A 10,998-nucleotide genomic window follows, 5' to 3' on the forward strand; every position below is an offset into this window, starting at 1 on the left:
TGGGAGCATGCGCCATCCAGGCTGTCAGCAGGTTACCAGTTATCACAAAAGCACCACACTGCCAGGAATGGAGCACTCCAGCATTCATCAGGCCAAGGTATTTTCAAATCTAACCATAATCTGAGATAAGCAAGCACAAAGCCCTCCCTATGCATGTCTTGCCTATGCGCAAAGGCCACCTATGTGCATCTGCTCTTCAAAGTCTCACTGGCAAAATCAAGTCAGTGCAGCTGGAGCTGCAAGGTAGAACAACCCTCATAGGTTCAGTTCTTGCTTCTAGGTTCTCTAGAGAACATGTTTAACTTTCTTTAGGAAGCATCCGTGATGTCTCAGGGTCTTCCTTTTACCAATCTGTAGGTGCCAAAAGCTGCTCAGTAGCTAACTGTTGCAAACCATGTAGAAACACACACGAGAGGGGGGAGAACTCAGAGCTGCCTTCAAAGACGACTCGCCCTTAAGCTGGTAGCAGTGAGGGTGTATGACGCAGTGGAACAGCTCTGATTACAAGCAGCAAAAGAAAAGAGCACACTCACATGCGCTACATCATGACAGTATACACATACGATACAGAATGGGATGTGAAGGCCATATCTAGGGTTACCATATTTTCGTGCATACAACACTCCCCGGAATAAAGCAAGCACCCTATTTTTGAAAGGCAAAATGAATAAAACGATCGTTCCTTTTAGCAAGTAGTTGAGCAGCAGCAGAGAGCCAAGTCTGCTCACTGCTCTGCTCCCTGCAAGTTGTGTGCAGATTTTACTTACCGTATTTACTCGAATACAAGACAACTCCCCCAATAATTAGATTCTATATATGGAAAATTTACAAAATGTTACAATTTTCCAGGTGTCAAATCTAAGTATTGAAGGGCTGTCTGGAATCCTTTTCCCTCCACTGCTATAGCAGTGAAAACAGGGGGTGGGGGGGGATGTTAAATGGCCCCCTTGCCACTTCTTCCCCTTCAGCCTTCCTGTGCCTCCCACCTGCACCCCCCACCCTTAGCTCCCATAGTTTCTTCCCACCAAACTCCCCCCCAGTCTCTGCTTCTCCCCACAAATTTCCAGCAGTCCCCCCAGCATGGCTGCTGTACCCACCCCAGCTCCTGGTGCTTTAAAGAAAAGCCCCAATGCTCACCGCGTGCTGCTGGGCAGGGGGGCAATCCCCACTGCCCCCCACTGCATGGGGGGCTCTGCACGAGCCCCCCAACCCTTCCCCTTGCTCCCCCAGTCCCACCACGGGTGCCCTGCCCAGGCCAGCTTTGACCCTTTAAGAAGAAAAAAAACCCAAAAAACCCCGGGACTCACCACTCCTGCCCGCGGAGGCAATCCCTGCTGCCCCCCATTGCCCCGTGCCACATGGAGGGCTCTGCACAAGCCCCTGAAGCCCCGAGGCTGACCCTATGGTCCCCTCCCCCAGCCTCACCTCCCCTGCCCCTAGTACTTACCAGCTCCGAGTGGCTGCAGTTTCCTGCTGCAGGCACCGGGGACTGCTCAAATCATCAAAGCTCTCCGAACGTTTTCCAAAGATTCAGAGAGCTTTGAATTGATTCAGACCTTTAAACTGGTCCCCTGATTCAATTCAGATTCGGAGATTTGGCCACCAAATCAAGCCGAATCTCCTCCAAATTGAATCGCCACCTAAAACTTCGCACAGCCCTATTGGATAAGGATGGTGCTACCTCAAGCAGGAGGTTGGACTAGATGACCTCTAGAGGTCCCCTTCCAGCCCTATTTCTCTAAGAAAACCCAGGCAGAAGCTTTTCAAGGTTCATTATTTTTGATAATTACAATATTTGCATAGTGGCACACAACACTGACACTGAGCAGCCCCCAGAGAACCAATTATCTGCGTTGTTCATACCCCACTTGCCCTAAGCTGACCTTGTTACAGAAATAAAGTTAGACTTGGTGTCCTGGTTTTAGGTGAGCTGGTGAAATACAAGTGTGCAATGGCAACTGGCTCCAAAAAGACTAAAAGGTTCTCCTGACTCCAGGTAAGCACATCAAAACTACACTACTCTGTGGGATTGCAAGCACATTCCATTTTTGTTAATTAAATTTAAATGAAATTATTTCAATTACAAACAAATTAAATTATAAAAATGAAGCAGATTAAACCACCATATTTACTTTATTCTAAGATGAGGTTTCTTCCCCCCGTGTAACATGGGAGGAAACTGCCCCTTGTCTTAGAATTGAGCATGAAAGCAGTGGGGGTGCTACATTTTCAAGCTAGCCTCTGAGATGCTACCAGAGCAGTATGTAGTCCACACAGACCCATGTCAGACAGTTAACTATTCAACCCAGACACAGCATACATGGGCAACTGCTGCTTTGAGGTCTGACTTTACCTAACAGCGTGGAAATACTGCCCTCAAGGATTAACCCAAGCATTAGCTTCGTATTTTCCATTCCTTTCTGTCCATCCAATAGACTCAACAGACACAGTGAGGGTGAAGTTACACATAACACTTCGATCACACTAAGGACATTTAAAATGCGAGCATCTGCATGTTAAAGCTTGTTAACTTGTGCTAAATGCCCTCCGAGCACCTCAAAGTTATGCCACTTCAGGTGAGAGTAAACCCTAGGTCACGCTACTAAACTTGTGTTAGGGTAACTTCAGTCTGCTCCATGGAGATATAATGAGCAATCTGCAGTTGTCCAGCATCCCAGGATGCACCACTGCCAAGACCCCCCTCACCCCCTCAACACACACACACAAACACACACACACACACACACTCTCTCTCTCTCTCTCTCTCTCTCTCTCCATGCAGGGCAGGGATACAGCCCAGGTGTCCTGACTCCTAACCATGCCCCTGCTCACCAGCGGTCTAGTGGCGACTCAGAGGTGTGCAGGCAAGAAACAGCATTAACCCTTAACATGCGACCACTGACAGAATGTTCTAACTTGACCACAAAACCTCCCATAGGATTGGTATGGTGTAAGTGCAGTGAGAAACTTCACTCTGGGAGGGGGAGTTTCACTGGATAAGGGGGAGCACATTCTGAAAGAAACAAACTGGCTCTTTACGGCTCCCAAACTGGGTGCCAAAATCACTGTTCACTTCTGGAAACCTTCACCTTAGAAATGTGCTTCAGAGACCGCTACGAGGTCAAGCAGCAGAAATATTGTTCTCTTAATTTTGGGCATTGAGAACCTTGGAGCTATTACATCACCGTCACATGCTTTACGATTCATTAGTCTACATTTTAAGCTGCATTCTGCACGGACAGAGCACCTTCATTTTGAAAATCATTCAGCTTTCTACAAATAGTAGATTAACTGTAAGAAGCCCTGTGAGCTAGATCAGCATTTCCATCCAAGCTGTCTGCCCTCAGAGTGCCTAGTACAAAGGCAGGCAAGGTTCTTTGTGTAGATGTGATATCTTTTACTAGACCAACTAAATAGCTGGAAAAAAGTTTTTTGCAAGCTTTTGGGCACAAACACGCTTCATCAGGCATAGGAAGACTCTGCTGGTGTTGTGTGTTCTCCAAGGTAGAAAAGTAGCTAATTTACAACAGGCAGGTCTGTGAAAATGCAAACGAGTGGAAGCTGGGAAGACAATGTACACAAAGGACACCTTTTGCAGATGAGCCTACGAACTTCACTTCATAAATCTACTGGACACAAAAAATTGTGGACTTACTATATACATTGGATTTATGACATAATACAACCTGCCTGACATCTGATACCTCAGGTAACCTGCCTCCAGCTGACCACTTGCATTTCTTCACGCATTTCCCCACCTTCCCCATGCTCCGCTCCTATCTCTACCCATTGTCTTCCCAACTTCCACTCATTTGCATTTTCACAGCCCTGCTTCTTTTCTACCCTGGAGAACACGTAACACCAGCAGAGTCTCCCTAGGCCTAACGAAGGGCGTTTATGCCCAAAAGCTTGCAAAGAACTTTTTTCCAACTAAAAGATATCACATCTACCCAAAGAGCCTTCCCTGCCTATGTCCTTAGGCCAGGGGTTTTCACCCTTTTTGGGTCATCGTACCCCCGGCAGCTGGTCAAGAAGGTGGGAGTCCCCTGGAAGCCAGACGGGCAGGGAGGGAGGTTGGAGCCTCCAGCACCCGGTTGAAAATCCCTGCCTTAGACCAACAGGGCTACAACCAACAACCCTAGTACAAAGGCGTGCTTTTGTAAGGATTATGCAATGCCAAATGCACAATCCTTCTGGGTTCATCACCCCCACACACACACACACGTGTGTGCGCGTACATGTGTGTGTGAAATGTATATGACCAGCAGCACCCAGCGTGACATACTTGACACTGAATTTTCCTCAGTGAATAATAATGAATAAAAAAAGTCCAAATTTATCTTTTTACTATACTAACAAACACAACACCGCACACATGAACGACAAATGAAAACCTTACAAAGAAAAAACGTTAAAAATCACATATATAGATATATTGTATTCCTTCTCATAGCGAGTAAGCTGCTAACCAGCCAGCTTCACCTTCCCTGATACTCCTCATGTTCTGGGGTCTGGTTAGCAGCAGATTGAATCCACCTTCTCTGGAGCCTCTGGGTGGATCCAACACGCTTGTTCCTTCTTCCCAGAAGGCACTCAGAGCAGGATGAACACCCCACTGGCTGAGAGAAAAAGTCATTCAAATTCCCCCTCAACCTCCTTCAATTCCTGGACTCTGGACAGATTTGTTGCACGTCTGCCAGCAGGAGCCAGAGCTCACCCAGCCTTGATCAGCCAGCATCAACAGTACAGTCCATTATGGTCAACCAGACCCAGTCCTTCCCCACCGACTGCTCTCAAGACACTCTCCTCTCGGCCCAATGACAACACACACTCCAACATGGTTGCTAGGATGAGATTTTGGTTGTTCTTCCTCCCCTTCACCTCAGCGGTATATCCAACGTGGCTGTAAGCCACCACCGTGTCCCCACTGATCACACTCAACATGGTCTCACTGAACTTCCCAGGTTGGACATGTTTTAAAAAGCTCCCGTCTACAATACAAGGGAACTGCACGTTATACCTGCACAAACCAAGCTATGTCCTTGGGACAGAGTTCTGCTGGTCACATTGTATCCTAAGACTTCTTGCCGGCACAGCCCTCTCAGTAAGGGAGCCTACGCCTCTCCACACGTCTCTGCCCAGACAACATCAGTATTGCAGACTGACCTAAAACTCGATCAAAAGGCAAAATAATGTTTCATCCTCTTTCAGCACAATTTTGTCCTTAGAATATTTCCAAAGGGGATGCGCTAAAGACAGTTAGCTACCCTCACCATGACTGAAATCTGTATGGGTTTGGCCTGGCCAAGTCTCTGCAGGTGAGTTAGCTCTAATGGAAGACAGTTGAGTTGGTCAAAGTTAGAAGCTGGTCCAGGACATCCAAACCCATCCCCTGCACCATCTCAGGAAACTCTGGTGAGAGGCAGATATTCCTAAGCCACTGGATACTGCTTTCTGCAGATCAAAAAACACTTGTATACTGCATGTCTCCTCAATACAACTACAGTTAATGGAAGATTAAATTTTATTTAATGCATTTGAGCAAAGGTGCAGATTTGTATATATGATTTGTATATACCATACAAATATACCATATATATATGGTATATTTGGTATATTGTATATACCATATATTTGCTATATGGTATACCATATAGCAAATGCTCTGAGACCACAGCTGGAGTACTGCGTCCAGTTCTGGGTACTGCACTTTAACAAGTACGTGGTAAAGCTTGAGAGAGTCCAGAGGCGGGCCACCCATATGATCAGTCTTACACAGCAAGTCATACGAGGAAAGGCTGAGAGACCTGCGACTCTTCAGCCTGAAAAAGAGAAGACTGAGGGGAGACCTGGTAGCAGCTTACCGCTACGTTAGGGGAGTACATCAAGGACTTGGTGAGCAACTGTTCACCAGGGCACCCTTGGGGAAAGCCAGGAGAAATGGCCACAAATTCCTGGAAGACTGTTTCGGGCTCAACATTAGGAAAAACTTCACAGTTAGGGTGTCCAGATCATGGAATAGGCTCCCTCCAGAGGTGGTGCAATCGCCTACTCTGGAAATCTTCAAGAGGAGACTGGACGGTCACCTTGCTGAGGTCACCTGACCCCAGTTGTCTTTCCTGCTTGATTCAGGGGGCTAGACCTGATGATCTTCCGAGGTCCCTTCCAGCCTTACAATCTATAAATCTATGAGTTGTGTAACAGTGGGCAGATGCTGGCATGACAGGCCATACAGGTTAACAATTCTAGCAATAGACAGGGGCCTAATCCTTGCCCTTGCCCCTTACCTTGACCTTGGTCAAGCTACTTCAACTCTCTTCCTTATAAAAATAGAGGAAACTGTTAATTGCAGAGGGTAGTATAAGGTTTAATAAGCCAATATTTGACAAAGAAAAGACCCTACTAAAATGCAGTGATAAAATCCAAGCCAACAAAGTACAATTGCTGTGTCCAATTCAGTTAAATGCATCCAATGCATGTACTGCAGCACTGTATCAAAATGACAAATGGCACTCTGTTCCAACACTTGTCTGAAAACTGTCACATGATACAAGTCAAATCATCTGATGTGATGATGGGGAGAAAGACTACAACAGTAACCAAGTTTCTAATCTTTAAAAGTTTCACTAATTGACCATATGCAATGCTAAGAGCTAGCCTCATACAATTAGTATGACCAAATACGGGTTATTCTCCGTCTCCGAGCACTATGATCAAAAAACATGAACCAAAGAAGTTCAATTATCCATGAGTAGGGACCTACCTAAATCGTGGCAGAAGTTCGTGGCACAGCGGTGCCTCTAATCTCACTCTTTTCACTGTGTACCCCCACCCTCGCCACTGAGTGGCCAAGAGGCAATTACCACCACAGTTTTTGCCTCTCAGCCACTCAGGTAGGTTCCTACCCATGAACAAGTGGAGGAGTATATTCTTTTCACATCTAATGGAGAAAAACTGCAGTAGTTCTATACAAAATAATGTAAAAGACATTCCCAGTCACAGCACCTGAAAAGCAGATGTGTGGGGACTTAAACCTACATAAGGTTGTTAAACCTAAATTACTGCTGTGAAATATCTGTAAACAAAGATATATAACTTGTTCTGCAGGGAAACCCATTTCAGTGGGTTTAATCAATACTCCCGTATTTGACTTCTTCACCTTTTTATAGTGTAACTGAAATACAGTAAAGTAATCTGCATTTTACAAGCACTGAAACAGGACACAGAAGTTACTTACCTGCAATTATGTTTCCCAAAAATGGAGCAGACTCCCCTCTTTACCTGAGAAGCATTATTAGAAGGTGGATTATGAAGCATTCAATAACACCACGTTTTCATCTATAACGTTTCATCCCCGTGTATAAAAATCAGGGCACAGCATCTCTGATAGCAGTGTTCATGTGCACATACAGAAAGTGAGTTTGTCTCAAAATAACCTAACAAATACTGCCAATAAACTCCCTCCACTTCACAGATAACAACTACCCTTTCTTGCAGGTCCCCCTCCACAACTTACTTGATCGCTTATTCTAATGCACTTGCATTCTATAATGGCTTCTAATAATACCTCTTAACTCCTAGTTCATAGCCTTCCTCCATCCCTCTAAGCAGACTTTTTTGTATTTGCATGGAGTCTTTTTCTTTTCCCTGATATTCAGTTCAGTCTGGTCTGACCCTCTCTTAGACCTGATGAAGAGCATTTAATGCCGGATACCTTGTCCAACAGCTGTCCCGACTCCCAACTATACAATTGGTCCAATAAAAGAGAAAATCCTTGCATAGCGGACGTGCATATTTTTTTTATTGCACTCTTACAGGCCACAGTTTGGGTAAGGTTGATCTAGAAGACTTTTCAAATTTAAATTCCAGTTGGTGGTGAAAGAGACGGTTTTCAATTATGTCAGGCTAAAATAGTAATATAAAATGCCAACTAAAATGCAGAGTTTAGTGCTTAAGAAAGAGGAAGATTAACAATCGAGTAGTGCAGGCATAGCACAGAAAGCCTAGACAAATATTTTCCTGCACAAGTCTGCCTTAATCCTATTGTTCCAGCCCTGGGCCTCTGCACCAAAGTTTAGCAATGCTGCTGCCATTTGTTTTCCAAATTGGATTTCCACAGGAAACTCATCATGGCCAAAGCTATTCTGGAGTTCGGAAAAACGTTAAGGTTTTCAGAACACTCCTTAGCATTTCCAATTCTGAAGCGTGTCAAGGACACCAGCCTAGCCAGTCCTATGCAACTCCAACACGGTAACCCAGAGAATCCTAATGCCTTGATATGGCCAGGCCAGTGAGACATTCTTTCAATGTCTTCACCAATTCACCGGACAAGCAAAGAGTGGGTGTTTAATGAGAGATGAAGGATTTGTAAAACATTAAAACCAACAGAATGGCAGTTTGCAAAGGAAAAAATAAATATACTGTAATGATGTGTCTAAGTTACCTCTGTCACAAGCCTACCACCCAACTGGCTGTTCATAAGGCAGCAGCAGCAGGTTGTATCGAGTCTACGAACACATGTGGCTGTTTCAGGCTCCAGTGACAGCTGGGGGCAGGGAGAAGAGTACAGGGGCTGGAGAAAAAGGAGAAGAGGGTAGAAGAAAGGGCATGCCTTAGCTCAGCCCCTTGTGCCCAGATACAACAGCAAGATAAGGATCAAGCCCTTGACAGGGAAGCACTCCACTGACACAAGTAGCGGCTAACCTTTTGTTGCAGTGCACAGACAGTGGTGTTAACCTCACGTAACAGTTCTTTGCAGCTGAGATGTACAGGCGCTGCACAACAACAACTGAGATATATATGCAGCTTAGAAACTGCATCCAATTTTCAATATACAACAACTTCAAGGGAGGCAGAGTATATGGTAGGAGCAAAGAAGGGAGCAGGTGTAAGGAGTGGGATGCAAACCCCATGGGAAGCAGGACAAGTGGGTGTAAAGGGGAAGGAATTGGTGTGAAAGCAGAGGGAGGACATCACAGCTGTGCAGTAACCTCTAACAGAAATTCATCTGTCACAGTCACACTCGCTCTGTGGTCCAGCTAATTTTCTTTCAACCTACTGTAAATACTGGCTATTTAGAACCCAGATTTTTAAAACTTCCCTAGTGACAACCTGGCCTTAACTAGGCAACTAACCAAGCCAGCAAGTGTGAGGACAATCTGGATGATTAAATATAACCCCCCTCCCCACTCCCATTACACCTGTCAGTCAGCTTATGGTTTTCAATTATGTCAGGTTTTCAATTACATCACAACCCAAATATAGCAGCACTGGGATCCTAAGAAAAGGCATCATTCTTCCCTATCAACCTTCTTTACAGCTTGCAACTGGAATCTCAATGATGGATTGCAAGTGTGAGCATCACTGTGGTGTCATACGGTTAATCAATAGACCTGCAATGAGCAACTGCCACTAAGGTTCTTTGACTGGCATGTGAAGCTTTTTTTTTGTGTGCAAATAGTTCCCTCTTATGATTTGAAAACTAAGTTCTAGGACACAACCTGTTCAGCTGCCCACACAGCAGCACGATTCAACTGAGCTCAGAGGCAGCAAATCAAGAATATCTGGCATGTTTGCTCCTCACAATTTCAATAGGACATTTAACACCCTCAAATAAATAGATACTGAAAGCTGTAGTGGAACATAATATATTTGTTAGCACTAAGGAGCACGCATCCTACGTTTCTGAAATGGAAAACTGTCATACTGAAGAGAATGTACGATGCTATGGTGCTTTGCTCAGTGAACATTATTCTAAACCAGGACTGGGAAATTATTTGGACCCATGGGCCACACAGAGTTTTGGTGAGCTGTCGCAGGCTGTCAGCACCCACCCAATGCCACAGTTTGCCAAAACTCCCTAAGTAGCTCTGCCTGGCACTTGGCTGGGATAGGGCTGGGGGCAGGCATGCAGGAAGCGGCATCCAGGGGTGGGACAGGCAGGCAGGGCTGGGGCTGGGATCGCAGGGAGGTGACAGCGCAGGGCCAGGGCCCGGGGCAGAGCTGTGATCTGCTGTCCGCACACCCCTGCAACAGGCGACAGTTCTGCAGGAAGGAGCATGCAGGGAGTGGATTGGGACTTTGCCCTGAGCCCCGGTCCTGCACTGTCAACACGCAGTGATCCCAGGGGCTCCATGGAGACTAACTGGAACTTGCATGGGCAGAGCATGCAGCCAGGAGGATGGGACGGGGTCACAGGCAAGCAGGGAGCTGCAAGCAGGGCTGGGATCTTGGGGTGGTGACAGTGCAGGGCCAGGGACCAGGGCAGAGCTGCGATCCACTCCACACAAACCCCAGCCTACAGAACCCATGTGCATTGCAAGGGTGTGTGGGCAGCAGATTGCAACTCTGCCCTGGCCTCACACTGTCATCACCACACAGCCCCACCCCATGAGCCCAGCCCTCCAGACCCATGCTACTCCCAAACACTGCTCCCTGCCTGCCCACGGCCCCATCTCATCTGCCTGGCCACACACCCTACCCACATAGGTCCTGCCCCCAGCGGTGGGTGCCTGAGTAGTGGTACTGGTCACATGCACCACGGCCTGAGCTGCCCCCTGCACCTGGGCTGGGTGGGACTGAGGGACCCCCCCATAGGCCGGAAAAATCCCTTGGAGGGCCAGATTCAGCCTGCAGGCTGCATTTTGCCCACCCCTGTTAAACACTACAGGACTGCACAACTCTTTACAGCTACAGGGAAAGATATGCTCCCTGCCTCAACCCTCACAACTGCTCTCACTTTTTCCTTCTACACAAGTGCAGGGGGTCCGTGGTACAGACTGTAACTATGGGGATAATCCTACTGATGCTCCAAAAATGTTTGATTCTAGATATCGCAAAGTGGAAGCTCTGACTACAGGCCTGAGCACATAAGTGCCTGCATAAGAAAATGATTTGGGTTTTAGGGGTGACACCGCACAGCACAGCAACAGTTTTGATGGCCAGTGTTCCAAGTCAGCTGGAGTTGAAGCTAATGCCCTTTCATTTTTCCTGTAGGGC

At 46.6% G+C, this 10,998-nt stretch overlaps 1 protein-coding gene across 1 annotated transcript in view; it reads right to left on the minus strand.

Annotated features, from left to right (window-relative positions):
• The window catches only part of NDEL1 (nudE neurodevelopment protein 1 like 1), a 46,726-nt gene that overhangs the window by 4,289 nt on the left and 31,439 nt on the right, over positions 1–10,998 (minus strand). The window lies entirely within an intron of this gene.

The sequence above is a fragment of the Alligator sinensis genome, unplaced genomic scaffold, assembly GCF_000455745.1.
Source record: "Alligator sinensis unplaced genomic scaffold, ASM45574v1 scaffold1145_1, whole genome shotgun sequence".
NCBI classification, from domain to species: Eukaryota; Metazoa; Chordata; order Crocodylia; family Alligatoridae; genus Alligator; species Alligator sinensis.